This window comes from Paroedura picta, chromosome 2 (assembly GCF_049243985.1).
Source record: "Paroedura picta isolate Pp20150507F chromosome 2, Ppicta_v3.0, whole genome shotgun sequence".
In the NCBI taxonomy this organism is placed as follows: Eukaryota; Metazoa; Chordata; class Lepidosauria; order Squamata; family Gekkonidae; genus Paroedura; species Paroedura picta.
Window position 1 is genome coordinate 134,288,286 of NC_135370.1, and position 21,479 is coordinate 134,309,764.

General features: G+C 44.3%; 1 protein-coding gene across 10 annotated transcripts in view; it reads right to left on the reverse strand.

Moving 5' to 3' along the window:
• The window catches only part of PAK6 (p21 (RAC1) activated kinase 6), a 60,693-nt gene extending 39,810 nt beyond the window's left edge, over nucleotides 1-20,883 (reverse strand). Inside the window, exons 1-4 of one of the 10 annotated variants that reach the window (XM_077322918.1) lie at nucleotides 9,298-9,907; nucleotides 8,771-9,130; nucleotides 8,177-8,242; nucleotides 1,671-1,784 (exon numbers count right to left, since the gene is read on the reverse strand). The gene's annotated coding sequence lies outside the window, so the exon portion shown is untranslated. Of the gene's footprint in view, nucleotides 1-1,670; nucleotides 1,785-8,176; nucleotides 9,131-9,297; nucleotides 9,908-19,776 lie in introns of those variants that run through there. The other 9 variants (XM_077322915.1, XM_077322914.1, XM_077322916.1 and 6 more) reach the window with 9 other exon arrangements.
• Between the last annotated feature and the right edge of the window lie 596 nt (nucleotides 20,884-21,479).

Below are 21,479 nucleotides of genomic sequence, written 5' to 3' on the forward strand. Positions count from 1 at the left end.
TTGAGTACGTGATATTCTGTTACTTTGGTAAAGTATATTATCCAATTTAAAAGTTTGCAGCTTCTTTCTTCACTAGCTGCTCCTTTATTTATTTGTTTGTTTGTTTGTTTATATTGGCATATCTTAATCACCACTCTCATCCCTGTCAGCTCATGGCAATTTACAATTAAAATCCATAAAATAATAAAACAACAGCAATACAATACAACAATGATGATGGCAACACAGCCCAATTCTATAACCTCTCCCCACCCCCTCCCTGCCCGGGAACAGCAACACACCACCACCCTCAGGGAGGTAGTCCCTGCCCAGATATCTGGCATACGGGCTTCAACAGGGAGGGACCCAATCTTCCTTAGCCTGGCTTCAACCCAATACCTGGCAGAAGAGCTCCGTCTTGCAGGCCCTGCGGAACTATGTCAATTTGTTCAAACCATTCCCATATTGGAGCAGCTTTCCACATGATGAAATTTTGCTCTGCTGGGGGGGAATTGTGTGAGCCCCACATGTAGTTAGTCATACAGGTTTACCATTCTTGATTTCCCACATGGAGAAAGTGTATTGAGAGAATACATCAGGCCTTCAAGGCTGCACTTAGATGTTCAGGGCAGGAATCATGACCACACTCCCAAGAGAGATGCTAACCCAGCAGAATTCAATGCGTTTTGTTTTGTTCAACAGCCTCCACACCACATCATACGGTCATTTTCAACTCCCTTCAGTAATAAAAATAATTGGCCATGCAACAGTGGGGTAAACTGTTATTTTTCTCCAAGTATAAACCTCCACTGATCTCACGAAACTAGTTCCACAATTCTTTGGATCAGGGCCCATTTATTTCTCTTTTGTTCCTAGAAGTGCTTGTGCAGTTTTGAGTGCTTTGAAGGAACAACAATCATGGTTAGTTATAATAGCAGTAGCATTCCTCTGTGACTCAATCTGACTGAGTTATGGACTACACAGTTCTACTTCAGCCACCCTGCAAGCATATAGCTACAAAGACAGCCCAAACCAACCACTCATGCTCTAGTTTCCCAAACAGGCAAATTGCACGGGACATGCACCGGGTACTTGAACCAGAGAGGCAAGCATGCCTTTCACATATGGGCGCATATGAACCCATGGGGGCCTTTCACATGAGGGCGCATATGAACCCATGGGGGCCTTCTTCCAGTTCATAACCAACACCCACATATTTGCTCAGGAGTGGTGATGTTTGAAGTCTATCCAGCTGCACCCAAATAATGTCTCAATTCTGCATCCCCACAAGCAACCTCAGAACACAGTCAGACAGGGGGGCACAATGGTTTAAGGGGACAATGACCAGATCAAATATATATATATATATATATATATATATATATATATATATATATATATATATATATATATATATATATATATATATATATATATATATATATATATATATTTAAATCCTTTTTCAGTTGTACTAATTGGCTCAATTATGTTAAGACAGCACCATTAAATCAGTCAATTATACCTTGCCATTCTCATGCCAAGTATCAGGTTTCATCATTACCAGAGTACATCTGCATTTTTTGAAAAGCCCTAAGCCAGACACTTTTGGATGCAATAGAAAAAGAATACATGAGAATGATCTTAATTCATATTAGACTGGGACTTGGAAGTAAATGTAAAATGCCTACCTGAGGCTTAAGCAATTAGAGAAGGTCCCTTTTGACACAACATGTGCTCCAGACTCTGATTATTTGAGTCACCTACTCGTCTTTAGCCTTTTCCATTCGCTGTTCACATCTGCACTGAAAGAAATGCCACAAGCATAAATAATCAGTCACTGCCATAAAAGAAAAGCCGCCGGAGACTGAAATTCTCTCCACGACCCATCCCTGCTGCCCAGGGAGCCCCGTCAGATTTCTCCACTCTGGACACAGCTTTTTCGTAGATAATAGTATTCCAAAGGCTGTCACATCTCCCAGTGCCTATGAGAAAAACCATAGCCGGCAGATTCAGAGCAGAGGGAGGGATCAGCTGGGAAGGAGGAGCAGGGGAAGAAAAGGGTCAGGCACAGATGTAGAAGGGGAAAAGACGATCCGATTGTTCAGGGAGAAGAGAGGAGAAGAGAGCTGAGCTGTAAGAGGAGGAAAGTGGAGGCGGGGGGGGGGGGGGCTCAGAGTGTGGCTCCAGGACACGGAACACCACCTGCCAGACAAAAGGAAAGCCCTGGAAAGGATAAGAAACTCTGTTCCGGTGCTAGGCAAAATCCACCTCCTAGGCTGCCTAAATGCCTGAAAGGGCTGCAGCTGTCAGGCATCCTTACTGCCAGTCCATGTGCTGATCTCTGCCAACCCAAACAGACTGGCAGGAACAGCACAAGAGGCATGGCACCTGGGTCAATACCACCGCCCCAGCAGCAGGAGCAGCACCATCCCCCTTCCTACCTCTGCTGCGGGTAGGATCATTTCCTCTGAGACACTTTTGGTCCCCATTCCTCCAATGGGAAAGAGGTACGAGCCTGCATTTCAGATTTAGAAGAGAAGCAATGTAAGCAACATGCCTGGGGGTGGGGGGGAGGAGTCCCAGTCCTGAAGTGCTTCCAATCTACAATTTGACAAGTCGGAACGATGGGGGAGGAGCGGCAAAGGTATCAGATAGTGTGATACAAACTCATGTGCTGCAAGAATGACATTATCTCAATTCAGCAAATAACGGATGGTGACTTCCACATCTAGTGAGGATTTGCTTCAGAGGTCAACTTCGGAGAAGGAGCTTCCTTAGGCTCTGATACTATTTATCAACAGAGGTCAGTTCACATTTCGGCTGTGGGTTTTAGTTCCTACCTCCCCATCTGCCATTCAGGCGGAGGGTTTCTTCAGAGAGGGCCCCTTGCGATTATGTCAGTCTCTGTCATTCACTGGCCCCAACAAAAAGAGCTTTGTTTTGCAGGTCCTTCGAAACTGAGAAGGTTTCTGTAGGGCCCACAGCTCTTCTGGGAGCTCATTCCACCATTTAGGATCTTCTGTCTTCCCCCAAAGTTAGACTGGGGGCAGGGCACTGTCTGTTATGCTTTTGTTGTTCTGCCATGCTGTCATAACAGTAACCACCTCTGCTGCAACCCAGAATGCCCCCTGGAACATCATGAGGAGAGAGTTGAAGATCTGCCGTGAGAGGGAAGAATCAGCAAAAATGGCTCCCTCCTTTCTCTCCCAGAAAGTGGATCCAGGTCAATCTTTTTTTCTTCTTTTGTTCACAGGTTGAATAGCAAGAGTGAGGAATGACAGAACACTTCAGGGTCAGCCTGTGGGAGCCAAACATACATCAGGACACTGGAGAAACCTTAGGAGGCATCTAATGGAGACGTTTCATCTCTTGATTACTGGACACTTCTGCCTGGTTTCTAACAGTTTACCAAAAATAAGGTGTTACCAGATTTTTTTTCAAGGTGCCTTGAGAGTTAGAAACATTTTAAAACATTAATATCTCAGATCTCAGGTTCCAGGGTCCTTGTGGCATTATAGGTTCTTAGGCTTCCAACCTCTCCCTCAAAATCAACTGCTCTTTTCAGCATTGATAAATACGTCTTTGCAGGACTGTACAGTTCTTAGCCGCTGCATGGGAAACAATTCCCCTGTACACCTATATTTGTGCACCCAGCAGTGCACACAACATTGTATGCTATGTCAAGCCCTGCAGAAACCCAATGTTGACTCTCCTCAGTGATAAATAATGATAGTGCCAAAGAAAATCCTAATCATAGAGGATCGCGGCACTCTGCTAACAAACCAAAAACGGAAGGAACCTTTCCCAGAGGAGCTGAACAATCTGCAATCTCACACACACTTCAAAATTGTGGCACAACCCTCTGAATTCAATAAGACTTATGTTCAAGTAAAACTGAACAGTGCATTGGATTTTACGCGGAAGCAAGAAAGGAAGGTCAGTGGTATGGCTTGGTCTTGTAAGGATGGGAAGGCATATGGTGGCTGCTGAACTGACTCCATTCTTTGCTTTATAAATGCTGCTTTGCATCCTCATGGGGGGGGGGAAATCCTCCCCCTACACCTCAATTGTACAATGAGTGTGAGCATGTAAGATGCTTCTTCTCTCCCTGATAATAAAGCTGTGCTCCTGGCAAGACGGGTGTTTGCACAGCCTTGCGGATGTGATGCTCTAAATCCTTTGTGAACACAGATTACCATTCCATTAGAAACAGGCTTTAGAGAAGGGTCATCTATTCCTTATGTATGGGGTATATTGGGGAGAGATGAAGAAGAAGCTGCAAGACCTGAACAGTGGGGATTTTTACACAAAATAAAAGTGTAGAAAAGCTATAAATAAAGGCAGCAACTTTTGTTATTTTTGTTGCTCCTTTCTCTTTTTTTAGAAGAAAAACGAGTTGGTTTTTATACCCTGCTTTTCACTGCCCAAAAGAGTCGTAAAGTGGCTTATAATTACCCTCTCTTCCTCTCCCCACCACAGACAATTTGTGAGGTAGGTGGGAATGAGAGAGCTCTTGACAGGACTTGTCTGTGAGAACAGCACTATCAGGGCTGTGACTAGCCCAGGCTGCATGTGGAGGAGGAGTGGGGAATCAAACTCAGCTCACCAGATTAGAAGCTGCTGCTCTTAACCACTACACCACACTGGCTCTCTGAATGTGAACCAGAAAAAAACTTTGAGCTTGCAAAGAACATGTACAGCACAAAGCGTTCAGTAAGGCAGCATGCACACACACACCTCACACGTGTATCAAGCTGTATGGTATATATGTGTGAGAGCATCACTGCTGGCACATGAGCTCCTCTTCCTGCTCTGGGGATTAGGTCAGTGAAAGCAGATGGCTGCTCTTCACTGCAGTTGGAGACAGCCAGGTGCTGGTCCCATGGCTCCCCAGTGCCTTTGCTAAGCCCTGCTTAACCCAAGCCCCGAGTGACAGACAGAATGGCTGTGTCTGCTGGGAAGCTGTGCCACTGCCCACTCATCCACAGGCTTACTTGCTCTGTGCACTGGAATCTCACACCTGAGGCTGAGGGGGAGGCACCAGGCAGGGGACCACTGGGTAGCCAGGACCACCCCCAGGCACACTCTTGCCAAGGGCCTCCCTAAACTCTGGCATCCACTGTGCTGGGGGGGGGGGGAAGAGTGTCATAAACATTTTCATTTCACTTTGGGGTTGTGTTGTGGGTTCTTTTTTTCTTTTTCTTTTTGAAAATTTCATTCATTTTCATTTCATTTATGCATATAATCTGCTATCCTTCATTTCCACTGGGAACACCTGTTCATCTTCATCCCCCCCCCCCCGCTCCCTCCAACCCACCCCTTTGATATTTTGCAGGCACTCAGAGGACTGCAGCCCCTAGCTACACCAACATTTGTTGTTATGTGCGAAGTCGTGTCCGACCCATCGCGACCCCATGGACAATGATCCTCCAGGCCTTCCTGTCCTCTACCATTCCCCGGAGTCCATTTAAATTCGCACCTACTGCTTCAGTGACTCCATCCAGCCACCTCATTCTCTGTCGTCCCCTTCTTCTTTTGCCCTCGATCACTCCCAGCATTAGGCTCTTCTCCAGGGAGTCCTTCCTTCTCATGAGGTGGCCAAAGTATTTGAATTTCATCTTCAGGATCTGGCCTTCTAAAGAGCAGTCAGGGTTGATCTCCTCTAGGACTGACCGGTTTGTTCGCCTTGCAGTCCAAGGGACTCGCAAGAGTCTTCTCCAGCACCAGAGTTCAAAAGCCTCAATTCTTTGACGCTCGGCCTTCCTTATGGTCCAACTCTCACAGCCATACATTGCAACTGGGAAGACCATAGCCTTGACTAAACGCACTACACCAACATGCAGCACTGCAAATCCCCCCCCCGCCCCAGACACACACCGAGTTCAGCTCTGAGAGAGGGGGATGCTCTGTTGGTTGGCTGTCCAGTTGGCCCCTGCCTCCCTGGCCGTGACCCTGCAAACAGCAGCTGCAGGGCCCTCCAAAAGCATTCAGTCGGGGCCAAGGAGAGTGAGTAAAGGGAGAGGGAGGCTCCAAGACACAGCAATGGATGAAAAAAAAGGAAAAACGATACACTTGTTGCCTTCCCACTTCACTTTCACCTCCACAGAAATCAAATCAAATGGGCGTCTTGTTTCCTTTTCCTTTACAATTCCTACCAAGCACCCCTGCTTCGGTTGCCTGCTCTCCGTGGGGAAATACCTGGAGATGTGGAGGGTGGAGCCTGGGGAGGGCAGGCTGTGGGGAGGGATCTGCGTAGGGTACAATGTCATCAGGTCCAGCCTCCACAGCAGCCATGTTCTCCAGGGCAGGGGTAGTCAACCTGTGGTCCTCCAGATGTTCATGGACTACAATCCCCATGAGCTCCTGCCAGCAAACACTGGCAGGGGCTCATGGGAACTGTAGTCCATGGACATCTGGAGGACCACAGGTTGACTACCCCTGCTCCAGGGGAACTGATCTCTGTAGTCTGAAGATATGGTATAATTTGTGGGGGGTCCCATCTGGAGGCTGGCACCCCTAGGAGCCACAAAAGCAAACCAGGACATCCAGTCTCCATCCGCCTGCAGAAAAGGGGGGTTGGCCCTTGCATACAGCTGATGAGTCTGTTGACAACAGAGCAGAAACACAGAGGGTTCCTACACCAAAACACACTCCGCAAGTGTTAACAGGTCCGACGAAACGCGGCAATCCTGTGTTCTTTGATTGCTGATCAGCCGTTAGTGAAAAACCCCCCTCATCCCTTTTATCACATCAAGAGCAAAACTCCATGTGTGAAATCGCCATTGTGAACAAAAGACTATACACTTTGCTTTGCTTCACTTAAGCCTCACCTGGAGGTAGGTCACAATTTCATCATTCTCTGTGGGCCAGTCTTCCACCTATGAAGTCCTTGTGTTTGTTGGGGGACACTGCAAGGACTTTACATCACAAGTACAATGGGATTATAGTGCCTGACCCAGAGACATGATAGCCCTTTTCTGTTTACCACCACAGTCTGGGGAGAGTAGCAGCTTCAGAGTTCCCCATCAGATCACTTCTGCTTCTTCACTGCCCCAATGAGTTGCTACTGGCAGCTACTGCAAAAACTGCATGCAGCCACATAAGAAATGCAATGTTCAGGTATATGGGAATCAGCCTGAAGGATCCTCTCACTAAAGGGAGAAAAGGTTTCTGTGGCAGCCTGCCTGTCTCCAAAATTGTTCCAGGAGGCCATTATTGACTGTATACAGAAACTGTACTGACAGAGCATAATCTAATTGCCATGATACAATTTGTGCAGTGCTAAAGTGAACAGCAGCCAATTTATTATATATTTACCCATGGCAATGAGGGATTGTAGATTAAGCATGGCAAGAAATGTTCTGTGTTTATGGCCTGGTAGATACTTGCATATGGTGCTTTGGAGCCATTGTTCATGATACTGCCTGTTTCCTTCCCCATGACTGAGACCCAATGGCTCGGTAAAGAAACGTTGCTATATAACCCACTTTGTGCAGCTTTTCCCTCTTTTTTTCCTAAGGGAGTGCTGCAGTCCTGGAAATCCATCCTGAGTTTTCTCCTGACCCATTGAGTTCTACTTTTCACAAAAGTGTTTCATAGAAAACTGTCTTCTCCCTCTTTTCCCCACTGAAGTCCAATTAGACATCTCCTTATCTGACCCTCACATCTGATCGATATGTATATAGCTGTCATCAGAACAGCATCCCTGATACTCTACCACATATTTATGTAGTTGTTCAAAAGAGGAGAAGAGTTGGCTTGTATACCCTGTTTTTCATTACCCAAAGGAGTCTTACAGTCACCTTCCCTTCCCCACAACAGACATCCTGTGAGGTAGGTAGGGATGAGAGAGCTCTGAGAGAACCATGACTGGCCCAGGGTCATCCAGTCGGCTGCCCGTGGAGGAGGAGCAGGGAATCAGCCAGCTCTCCAGATAAGAGGCCTCTGCTCTTAGCCACTACACCACGCTGGCTCACATGTTTCTATCCACCTTTCTACCACCATTCAACACAACCCCCCAAGTTGACTTATAACGATTGTTTTTATTCTGGCATATTTTTTAAAAGCAGTAGCAACATGTCCTATGAATAGGATCCACTGCCCAGCAAAGTCTGTGCATGGAGTGTTCCCCCATTCAACCACAACTTTCTATGCAAGTTTCCCAGCCCTGTTACATTTTGAAGTTCTCACTCACCCGCTTGCTCCACAGGCTGCCGATTCTTCACTCTTTGGCCTTGGAACACACTTGATGCTTAGTAAGCTGGCAAAGAAGAACACACAGCAGGGCAGCTGTTAGCAAATGTGGGCAATCCCCACGCAGGGTGCCATTAGGACAGGCATCCCCCTACAATTGGCAATTACCTCTTGCCTAAGGGAGATGTAGGTTTGCATGCCTTTAAAATCTGATAGCATAAATTCTTTGACAATTTAAAAATAAAAAAGTGTCCTAGCAATTTCCAGGAGGTATGACCAGGAACACAGATAAGGGCTTTGTTAATACACATAAAGAGGTGCAGTTAGGAATTCCCCACAAGCAGAAGGACCTTAGTAAACAAATGGCTGGGGTATGCATGCAGGTAGCAGGCAGGCAGGCAGACGTGTTGCTGAAATGCTTTCTGAAGCATCAGTTGGGCCACCTTTAACTCTTTCCTCTCTGCCTAGCCTGTGCCAGCCATTCATTTGCATTCAATAATTCACCTAATCTGATGATTTACAGAGAGCCACCCCCCCACACACACATACACACACACAAACAGACATCACATCACCCCATAACAGATATACTTGCAGGTCCCCCTCCTAAAAGTCTTGAAAATGACAGTGTGAGAAAGGAGATCGGGCTTGCAGAAATGATGCTGGTGAGGATAGTTCCAAGGAGGAAGGAAGAAAGGACTGCCAGCGAACTCTACTTCTGCCATTAAGCAAAGCTGATTGGTGGATGGTTGTTGCTGGGTTACAAGAGTGAAGATGGAGTAAAGGCCTTCCCTAAGGAGTTCAGCTTTCAGTTTCCTTTTTTCCAGAACAATTCCTTGAAGGGCGAGGGAAGCGGCACAGCCCTGCACAGCTCTCTCTCACTGTGCCAGCACATCAGGGCTCAGCAGATCTTCCTCCTTGGCAACCCTGCAGATTTTTCTTTTCAATACATGCTCTGCAGAGAAAGAGTTAACCTTCAGCCAGTGGAAAGCGAAGATGTTAGTTGAATCTGACACATCCAATCCTCCCTAGGCAGACTCACAAGTCTGCTTCTAGGGAGTCAGTCTTCTATGTAAGCAAACCTAGCCATGCTCCCAGCACAGCTGTCTTAAGGCGGCTTACCTAAATTCTTGCAGAGTGAAGTGGGGAATTGGCTCAGGTGAAGCCTGCTGGCTTTCAAAGAAACTTAGGAGAGAAAAGCGACAGGAGGAGGGGAATGCGGGACAACAGAAGGGGGCGGAGGCAGACCTGACATGTTTGTACAGTGCTCAGATCACCTAGCTGTGAGTTTGACTTCAGGGTGTGGTGCTGCAGACATACACTGAAACCCTTGCACTGAGATGGAGCAGATTTGTATTTCAAGGACTAGAGTAATGCTGACACCACGACTTATGGGATCGACGTTAATCACTCCCATATCCACAGTGCCGGAAACAGAGAGGATCGGGATTTGACTACAGGTCCTGCAATGTATGAAGTAGCCACTTCTGTGCAATCACAGATCTCTTCCCTAATGACTGACCTAGTAAACTTGCTGAACTCATTAACTCTTCTCTCCCAACATCTAAAGCTCCAGGGCTACAGCCATTTCTGTCAAATCTCGACATTTCTTTCCCCGCATCAGCCAGACTGCAGATTTCAGAACCACTCCTGAATGGCTGGTTATGCCTAGCAGAAGCTGCTTTGTTCCACATACAGTGGATTCATGCGCATTCATGAATGTTATTGCCTTGCACATGCAGTGACAGAAATGGCCGTTCTTCTCCTTTTTTCCAAAGTGTACTTCTAAATCACTATCAGGTGCAGATCTCCTTATGCTATTGTTTCATCTATCCTGAACTAATTCTTAGAAATACATGGTCCCCGTCCCCCCAGTCAGTCAACTGGAGACAAATGGGTATGCACAGAAGGCACTGGCATTGGGAAATGGTCTGAGGAAACAGTAAGGTCAGAGTTCACAGCTTCCAAAGTCATCAGCAAACACTAGGGACTTCTTGTTTATTTGCAAAGATCTAATGCAAACAGTGACACTGAACAATAAAGTACTTAGGTCCAAAGAGCCAAGATAAAAACCTCACTGGAGGCATTGTACTTTGTCTGCCAGTATGTGCTGCTACAGCAACACATTTGCTTGGTTCCCAGTCAACCCATCCAAATGTTTGCAGAGCAGCCGATTTAGGCCTTTTTTTATTAGGAAACCACTTCTTTCCAAGCTCTGTTCTTCCCAAGTGACCTTGAGGCAGGCACTGGAGCCTGTCAGTCACTATACAGATGGAATATGCACGATCGGCAGAGCTCACTGAACAGAATATGAAGAATATCCTACAGGGGACATTGGAAAGTGTTGTTAGCATATTTAGATGAGGAATTTCCTGATATTTTTCAAATATGCTCCCGTTTTCTCATTTGGAACTTGCCCTTTCTTGCTCCCAAACCTTGTAAGACCCTTGTTTCACATTAATGTGGCAAGAAAATTAATCTTCCAGGGTCTGAATATTTGTTTGTGTTGGCAGAGTTTAAATTTGCAGAGAATCAGGGACCAGGCAGCTTAAAAGAATAACATAGTTTTATTGTCAAGGGAAACTATGTGTAGAAAGAAGACAGAGACCTAATCCATTGTCTAACTGTTGTCTGCAGTTAGTCTTCTGTGTCTGACACTCAAATTGTGAGGCTGGCTGGGCTCACACAGTAGGTGAAAAAAAATCTACTATCTCCACCTTTGGGATGTTGCATTTGCCAGAACAGATTGTTCTCAGTTCCAAACTTCTTTCTTTGCCTCTACAACAAAAGGATCTCACAAATGCAAAATATTCTATGTAATCTATAATGTGTTAATCTGCAATTTGGTTCTCTAATCTCCTGTAAAGTATAGATAAATTATGTGGAATTTATATTGCCCAAATTAAAAAGCAATAGAGAGGATTCAAAACAGAGCTTACCTATTACAAAGCTTTTGGGAAGCAATGAAAACTACATGACTGTCAGTAAAACAACACAGATGCTCCTTAATGAGACAGAATCTCATGGGGAAATTTACTGAGCCTAAAGTAATCAAGCTGCCGTTATTAACTTGTAAAAACACTGATGTTTCTGCCTCTAATTCAACTTTTCTACAATACTTGTAGGACCGAGGAGATATAGAACGTTTCAAAAGATTTATTGAAAACATTCAATGGTTGCTATATTATTAATCAGAACATTCGAGATTAGATAATCAGCATGAAGGCAGAGCTCTAAGAGAGGTGGCTGAGTTCAAACAGCTGATTATAAAACTAAAAGACCATTTAATACGATTAATATATAATAGTTCAGTTATAAACAGAGGGAGAACAAGTGAAAGTATGTATGATTAAATGGATGCAGAATTTTAGAGAGCAGGTAATGTGTAATTGGGAATGGTTATGGGGAAAAGAAATTAAGTTTACAGCCAGCCAGATGTTAAGAGAAAACCATGTTTTTAGATGGCATATAATCCCAAAGTATATTCAGAAAGTAGACAAAAACTACAAAGGAAAATGCTGGAAATGTTAAGACGTAGTTGGAATGTGTGGACTTGTAATATGTGTGGACTTGTAAAAAGCAAAAAATATATTGTAAAAAGCAAAAATATATTGAAACAACTACATGAAAAAAAATTCCCTATGGGAGTTAATAGGCTATTTGGCATACTGCCTAATAAATTTGTTTGTTTGTTTGTTTGTTTGTTGGATTTATAGCCCACCATTCTCGGAAACTGGCTCACAGCAGGTCACAACAACAATCCAAACAATAAAACCCAGTAAAATAACCATTAAAACCCCAAATATTACCATTTTTTGAAAAGATATTCAAATACATGGTGAAGGCAGACAGAATTATCTGTGTAGCACAATGGAAGTTAGACATTTATCCAAGCTTAGAAGAATGGGGAAATGAGCCTGCTGACTATGCAGTAATAGCAAAATTAACAACCTGTTTGAGAAACAGATCAATTACATAATTCAAGAGATGGGGTGTGTACAAATTTAGAATGAGAAACAATTTAAAGATTGTATGTAAATGTATTGTAATTCACTAAAGGTCTGTATTGCTTGAATTCTGAGGAAGTCATGACGGAAATAAAAAATCTGTTATCTCCTTAGTCACCGTTAAAACACATGTTGCTAGGTAAGATACATTTAATTAAAATAGCAATACTAACTAAACTGAATTTTCTGTTTTGGACTGTTTCTGTATTGATAGAGAAACCAGAGTTTAAAAACATACAAAAATGTTTATTTAACTTTATCTGGAATTATGAGATCTAGAATAAATTTTCAAGATGCCCAGGATAAGACTGTAAGTGGTTGTGTAGGAATTTCCAAAATATTCAAATGTAGTAAAGGTAAAGGTATCCCCTGTGAAAGCACCGAGTCATGTCTGACCCTTGGGATGACACTCTCTAGCGTTTTCATGGCAGACTCAATATGGGGTGACCATTCAGCAAGAATAGGCTGGATAACTAAATTAATCAAAGAACCTAAAGACACACATTGACATTATTTGAGCAATCTTTTGTGTTAATATCTTTGAGAATTGAATTGGCTGAATAAAATAAATAAAAAATCCTTATTGTGCCACGGATAATTTTGTTAGAAAATGCCTGGATAAAGGTCATACAAAAATTAGTTCCTGGAATACCACTAAAGGCTTCTGTTATAAGATCTACAGAGTTTAGCCAAGCTGCAAAACAAGGACATTTTAAAATCTTGGGATATCTGAAGGTATACAATTATACATCCTTAATCCCTGATGGGTAAATAGTTGTTGTCATCATCGTATTGTTATTATTAAAACTCTGAACAAAAGACTTGAAAGCCCCAATAAGCTCAGAGGTGTGGACATCGAAGTTAAGATGCATTTAAACTCAGTAACCCTTTCTGTCAAAGAAAATTTAATAGAAGTGCTATATCAGTAATACCTGTCTCCATCTAAATTATCAAAAATATACAAAGGGATTAATGGGGATTAATGAGTATGTGGAGCGACCAGTGCCAATTTTATACACATTTGGTGGGAGAGTAGAAGAACAGCAGAGTCCTGGAATATGATCGTTACAGTTATCTCTAATGGTAGAAAAAAGAGCTACCATTATCACCTATGGTTTCGGGTTTTTTTGCTAAATCGTGTTGAATTCCCTTCTGAAAATGTCTGTGCGTTTGTTCTTAATACCATAACTTATGCAAGGCTAATTTTTGCTTGGAATTGGAAGGAGAATATAATCCTGAAGAAATAGGATTGGTTAGAAAAATTAGTAGAATGTATTTGTCTATGTAAACAAACTTGTTTACTACATGGCCAAATTCTGATAAATTTGGAGAAATGAAAGCTTTCCTGTCTAAGATGAAAAATTAATGTCAAGCTTATATAATTGATGTTTTATCACTGTAATTTTCATTGCAGAAATTTATCTGTATTAGTTTGTTATCGAAAATAAACTAGTTAAAAGTGGCCAAATGTAAGAAAGCAAAGGGTAGGAAGCAATGCACAGTTCTCAGTCTATGATCTGGAACTAAGGGTGAATAGTGTAGAAGCCAGGTTTCCACATGATGCAAAATATCATTCAGGATGGTGAAAACCAAGACTGACTGCAAAGAGCTCCAAGAGGACCTCCACTAACTGGGGGAGTGGGAGGCAGACAACGTGGCAAATGAAGTTGTTGGTGAGTATATAGTGGTGACACTGGGGGGAAAATACTAGTTTCAGATACAGACTAATGGGGTCTGAACTCGCTGAGATTGAGAGGGGGGAAATCTTGGGGTTGTAGTGGATAGTTTAATGAAAGCACCCAGGGTGCTGCAGCAGTGAAAAAGGCAAACTCTGTGTTAGGGATTACTAGGAAAGGGACTGAGCATATAATGGCTGCTGTTTTAATGCCCCTGTATTGATCTGTGGTGTGGCTTATTTGTAATGCTGTGTACAGTTGAGATACACCATATCTCAAAAAAGACATTGCAAAGCTGGAATAAATACAGAGGATCTTAATTAGGGCTGCCTGCTCTAGGTTGGGAAATACAGGGTGAAGCCAGTGGAATTTGGGGTTGGGAGGAACCTCAACTGAATGTAATGCTGTGGAGTCCACCTTCCATAGCAGTCATTTTCACCAAGGGAATTGATCTCTGTCACCAGGAGGTGAACTGTAAAACCGGGGGATCCCCAGGTCCCACTTGGGGACTGGCATCCCAAAGGGCAACTAAGATAATTAAGGGATTGGGGCACCATCCCTATGAGGAAAAGCTGAAGTCTGGGATTTTCATTTTAGAATAGAGATGACTCAGAGCAGACAGGATAGACACTTATAAAATTGTATGTGAGGTGCTGACAAAGACAGATTTTTCTCCCTCTCCCTTGGGCCTCCAATGGAACTCATGGGCCTCCAATGAAGCTGATGGGCAGGAGGTTCAGGACAGACAAAAGGAAATATTACTTTACACAGAGAATGATCAAATGTGGACTTTGCTGCAAGAAGATGTAGTGATGGACACAGGAATAAACAGCTTTAAAGAGGGATTAGATAGATTCATGGAGGATAAGTCTATCAGTGGCTACTAGATATGGTGACTGAGGGGAACCTCCACATTCAGAGACACTAAATCTCTGAATCCCAGAGCAAGGAGGCAGCGTCAGGGAAAGGCCTCAGCCTCTATGCCCTGTTTTTGGCCACTGCATGAGACAGGATGCTAGTCTGGATAAACCATTGGACTAAACCAGCAGAGTCCTCTATAACAGTAGTCCCCAACCTTTTTATCACCGGGGACCAGTCAACGCTTGACAATTTTACTGAGGCCCGGGGGGGGGGGTAGTCTTTTGCTGAGGGACGTCGCTGCCGCTGCCTGAGCCCTTGTTCTACTTGCTTTCCCGCCAGCACCCCTGACTTCCCACAGCCCCCTGGGGGGTGCTGACAGCAGCAGCTGCGCTGTGCCATGCTGAAGGGGAGCCCCAGCCATGGCAGCCGCAGCAAAGCACCAAAGGTGAGCCGACGGCAGAGTGGCAGGGCAGCCCCCAACACAGCAGCCGGGGAGGAGGAGCCGCGGCCCGGTACCGACTGATCTACGGACCGGTACTGGTCCCCGGACCGGGGGTTGGGGACCACTCCTCTATAGGAAGTCAGTACTTGATGTACCACTAATGTAAGTTCCATAGTTCTGATCTGCAAAGTAGCTTTTAAGAAAGGCATAAAATTGTTAAGTCCACATTAAAAAATTGTTAAGTCTACACTAGCAATAATTTCAGGGAGTAAGCAGAATCTGATCTTTACTCACAGAGACTGTTAGGCCTATTATGCACAACCACTGAAATGGCAGTTGGCAGTTGCATGGAAAATGCAGAGGAGGAAGAGGTGAAGCAAACCGCAAATGCACGGGACGAAACGCAACAGCGGCAAAACCCAGAGCAGCCGCTGACTGCGGCCGACGAGGTGGCGATGCGGAGCAAACAGGAAGGGAGGCAAGCACGGTGCTGACCGAGGCTGGGCTGCCAAGCCGGGTGGCCACAGCATGCACAGGCGCAGGCCCTGTTGGCGGAACCGATGGGCACTGAAGGGGAGAAAGCAAGCACACCCAGAAGCCCTGTACACCATGGACCTCCCTGATTGTGCATGCGGCCACTCTGGAGCCACTTCTGGTTGTGTCCTGGTCTCCCGGGAAGCTCCACTTTCTTCCGCATTTCGCTAACGCAGCTTTTTTGGCGGGATACGTGCCCGGCTGTAGCCTGCGGCGTACATTATTGGTGATTTTAGCTGCCACCATTCCACCTCAAATGTGGACCTTCCCCTCCGTGCATAATAGGCCTTAGTGTTAATCAACAGATGAATTGAGACAGTTTTGATAACACAGATTCCCCTAACCTTTTTTTTAAAAAAAATATTGCTTTAAATGAGGAATACTTGGCAATAGCATAACAACTGGAGCTTTATTTGACTTGGGAAGGATTAGACAGGTTGGTGAAAATTTAATTCAGCAGTAACAAATGTTCAATGGCTTGTTTGTGAGCAAAAGATGTATTCACTTGCAATGACGTGACAGCTGTCCATGTACCTGTCTGAGCTTCAAAATGTACCCAATGGTTGGTGAGGTTCCAGTGACCATCAAATATTCCATGGCTAGATTATGTAAATGAGGATGGGACAAAAGTACTAGCATCCAAGACCATCAAGAGGAGGGAACTAGGGATAGAAAGTTATTAATGTCTAGATTGTTCTTGGGGACCCCAAAAATCAGGCAGGTGGGTTCTTATGAGAGAGCAAGGGAGCAGCGAGCACCAAGCCAGTGGGTCCACTCCAGGCTGAGATCATAAATACTGGGCTTTCCAAAGCATCAGGAAGTCTCTCTAGGAAACCAACTTTATGTTAACCCTCCACTTGACTAAAAAAAAAATCATAGCAAGTGCTCTTTTGCATTTATTATTAGGATTTCCAGTTAAAGTGGCTTCCACATGGTTGTCTGCCTATGAACTAGGCTATTCTGTTCTGAGGTTGTCCTCAGAGGTATTATTCAGGGCCGGTTCAAGAGATGCTGCTAAAAACTATTCCTTGATAAACATGGCCTTTTACAGTGTATCTTTTGATTCCCTGGAATTTCACTACTATTTTTAACTGACAGGGACAATCAATATTAATTAAGAGCAGATGTATTTCAGTTGGCAAGCATTTCCCTCCCTAAGGAACATTAACACTGTTCCTCTTAATTACCCAGCTTTCTCTGGAGAGCCCCAGAGCCACGGCTGCCACTCGCTTTTAAACCTGTCCCTTTCCTCAAGTGTCTTGATTGGAAAGCAGCACACAATGCAGTGACAACCATATTGATGTTGCTGCTAGTCGTAAGTGCTGTTTAGTGGTTTTAAGATGTTATAAATTGTTTTCGGCATATTTTATTGATATTTTCCCCTGTGTAGTTGCTACCTTACTACAACATTAACAAAAGAAAAATTCTCCCCAAATGCTGACATACAGTCACTTCAACAAACAACTACAAAAACTCTTTCTATGACTGACACTTTCCCTTGGACTGCAAGGCGGACAAACCGGTCAGTCCTAGAGGAGATCAGCCCTGACAGCTCCTTAGAAGGCCAGATCCTGAAGATGAAACTCAAATACTTTGGCCACCTCATGAGAAGGAAGGACTCCCCTGGAGAAGAGCCTAATGCTGGGAGCGATCGAGGGCAAAAGAAGAAGGGGACGACAGAGAATGAGGTGGCTGGATGGAGTCACTGAAGCAGTAGGTGCAAACTTAAAGGGACTCCGGGGAATGGTACAGGAAGGCCTGGAAGATCATTGTCCATGGGGTTGCGATGGGTCGGACACAACTTCGCACCTAACAACAATAACAACACCAACAATGACTGACACCAAGGAGCTGCTGCTGTGTCTCATGCTGTTCCTTTAATACTGCAGTACCTTTATTGCCCCATTGCAACCTGTTATAGAGGAAAACAGGAAGGACTCCTGCACCTCTAATGGTTTTGCAGAAGTTCTCTCTCTCCTGTATAAATAGCTACACCAACAAAAATTTGCTCTTCTACACGAGTATTACAGCTAGACTTGAATCCAGTAGCACCCCAGAGGACCACAAGGTTTTGGGGGTACGAGCTTTTGAGAGTCAAAGCTCCCTTCATCACAGAATATCTGACAAAAGCCTGATGAAGGAGTGTGACCTGTTGAAAGCTCATCCCTCCACCCCAAGGGTGCTGCTGGATCTGAATCCAGCTCTTTTACTGCAAACCAACAGCACTACCCTCTGAAGTTCCACTAGTGTTAAAATACCTGCCATCCTGGGCATCTGGTCACCCTCATTACTGTTCACCTGCCTAGTGCTTTATTTTTTTTCCCATGCTAACTTAGACTGTTGCATAGGTCTACAATCATGTTCAGATATCAGGTAGAGTTCTAGCCTCCAGGTGTGAATTCTTCTGGAATTACAAGCTCCAGAATACAGAGGTCTGTTTCCCTGGAGGATGGATTCTATAGAAGCCAAGAAGTTCCTTCCCCAGATCTCAAGGCACCCGCAATATCATGGTATCCCAGTGCTAGTCACAATTATGCAGAAGAAGATTTCACTGAAATAAAAACATTTGTTTTCAGAACAACTGTATTTAAGGACTAAGTCAAAGTCATGCAGGTATACTATTTCCTAAAAGTTATTGCCTTGATTGTTTGTCATTTGCCCTAAGCATTTGTGTTTTTACCTGCTGGCTATCCTTTGCTATATACAATACAAGGAAGCATTTGGTCAATAGACTGCTAGATTCCCAGACGTGCACAAGTGCAGTGAGCTGTCCCTGTAAAGGCTAACAGGAGCCAAAACACTAGATCGGCTGGTGGCAGCGTCTATACTCAAGACAGAAGTGATTAACCTCTCTGGGGGCTGGGTCGGCTTGGGAGAGTGGTGCAGCTCCTGGAGAAGAGAACCAAGACAGCCACCGAGTGCCTTGGCTCCACAGAGGACCCAAAGTAGAACAGCACCCAAAGAAGAACAGTATGGAGCACATCTATCATCTGTTCTACTGAGATCAGCATGCAGGCATTCCAACAACCAGGGCATATTCAGGTGCATAGCCATGCTGGTCTGAAGCAGCAGAACAAAGTTTGACTCCAGGGGCACCCTTGAAGACCAACAAAGTTTTATTCTGCATGTAAGCTTTCATGTGCCTGCGCAAAACTTTAACCAAGGCATATATTTTACTTTACTTTTAACCAGGACATATATTAGCAAAACTTGGTAAATTTGGGACACTTCTTATTCATGTTGGTAATTTGGATTTTAAAAAAAGAAACCACACAGTATTGTTTATAAACTGCCATTCAAGCTGAAATCAAATATTAAAAATGATGCGTGGATCCACTTTACTAATGGTGCCCCTTTCCTAAGACTCCAGCCACACTCTTTCTTAAGAAGAAGCTCACACTGATAGAAATGTCCACCTGCAGGAAGAGAATGCCACCAGTAGTGGAACAGACGCATATAATCCAGTCCTATCTTTTCTCTATCCCCTACGTCCCTCAGGCGAGCAGTCTTCAAGGGGGGTCTGCTTTGCCGATTGATTTGAAGTTGTTAGCGTTTCAATTTTATATTGTTGTATCCTTAAGCTCTTCTTCCTATGACATTTAGTCAAACCAGCAAGCTTTCAGATATCATAATGACTTTTCAGAGACCATCCTCATCTTACATCTTAGCTGGTCACGAGTGCCCCTCCAGGAGCTGCTTGAATGGAAATAAATAGCACCAAAATATGCATTGTTCTCTACCGAAATGTCTGTGGGTCACTATCTTTATATTAAATCTGAGTTGGAACAGAAATTAGAATCACTTTTACAGGGATTTGGCCAAATTCAGGTTGGCTTCTTAGGGTTAAAAGCTTTGCCTCTTTCCTCCATTAAGTGGTTTTAGGCTGGAAATGTGGCTCCTATTGGTCGATTTAAATTCTCAGTCTGATAAGGGCGTGTCAGAAAACAGCCAAGTCAGAACTCAAACATGACATTTTCTAGTTTTTCTAAAGTCCCCCAAAATATCTTTAGAAGTCCAATTTAAAATGAAAAAGTTCATCCTTGATCCCCCGTTTGTGATCAGAATGAAAACGGGGTCTTACCTTGAAGCTACTCCTACGATCTGTGGCTTTTGGTGGAGACTCCATTCAGCCGCTGCTCCTCTCTGGCTGCAGGCTGCTGCTTGTCTTCGGAGGAGGAAACATCCCTTGCTTCAGGCAAAAATTCCCCACAATTTCATCTCTTGAGCTTCAGAAACATTCTGGTTCAGCATTACACATGAACACCCAGAGACACACAGACAGATCCTGTTTGCAGTTGCTTCCTTACCCGTGTTTTCCTTGTGCCAGCTTGCCAGCTGCTGTGTGGAGGAGCCTATGAAAATGCCAGACACCCTCTCACCCAGGCAGGTGTTGAGAAATAAGAATGCAGACGCATTTGTGTGCTCTCTTGCTAGGGAAAGATTCAGGCCAGTTATAGCTCTCAGGTTCGTACTGCTCCTCCAGATTCAGCCTCCACATATGGAGGCAGGTTGATTGGTGCCATGGTGAAGAAATCCACCCCCCCACACACACACACAAAACTCTTAGCTATCATGTACCCATTTTGTAACCTGAGCCCAGAGAAGGGGATTAGGTATTGAGAGACAGAAGCTAGAGGAAGAGTATAATCAAGGTTACCTGGGCATTTTGTATGCATTCTGACTTTCACAGCTAAATCCTGAAATTACAAGGTTGCTGGCTTACAGACCACCCTGAGTGAAGAAAGACGGAAAGATAAAAATATTCATCCCATGCATCTAAAATCCAAAATGACAGGGTCAATTGCTTGGCATAGCATAAAAGAATACTTTCTCATTAACTAGTTGTGGTGGTTTGCAACCCAAGAAAAAGAGTTTCCTCTGCTCAGTAAAATTGTTCCTGTGGTTTTAGGTCTAGCTGAGTAGAGAAAAAACCTTTATGGACAGAGCATGTTACCTGCACTGGCACTCAATGAAAGCGTAACGGTGCTGGTTATAGTGGCCGGCTGTCATGTAGCTCTTCCACGTGGGTCCCTGCAATATGGCAATCTTTGACACTTTCTCAGCTGAAACAAAATGTCTCAGGACAATGATCTCTTGCTCCTTTCAAAAAGATGCAGAAAGAGTGAGGTCAGGGGGTGGGTACTGCAAACCCTTGAAATCTGCTGCCTGAAGAAGGTAGTTTGGCTGGTGTCATGATAAGGCCAGCCCTGCCCTGTGGCTTTTGAAATGACAGATGACTTCCCGGACACATCCCACCTCTTCATAAGACATAAAGGTCACTTATCTGATGGAGTGAGAGGAGACTCAGAGACACGTGTCTGAAGTCGGTGAAGCACCCGTATAATGTCTGTTGCGTATGTCAACCAATCATACAGCAGTTATGGAAGGGACTCCCAACAAATTCTTTAAAGGACATAGGCAAAATTTATGTATACATATTATAAAACTTCCACTTCAGGGTGCTGCCATTCAAGGAGACCTGACAAAGAGTAACCCTGCTCCCTGCTCCCCACCTCTCTACATTAAGGCCAGTTGTTTCTAGTTCAGACTATGAAGCTTCCTAAAAGAATTTGGGAAGCAAAAATGATTTTGAAAGAAAACATTATCCCGAAGAGAAGAAACATGTTCTTGTTGGTCATAGTTTTATTTCCTCACCAACATATATCCACAGGTGAGTATTTTGAGGCATAGCTGGAAAAAGAAAATACTGCCGCTTAGCGCGCTGTGAAGTGGGCGGGGGGGGGGGCAATGACAAAATGCTGACCAATGATTAAAGATGAGGAA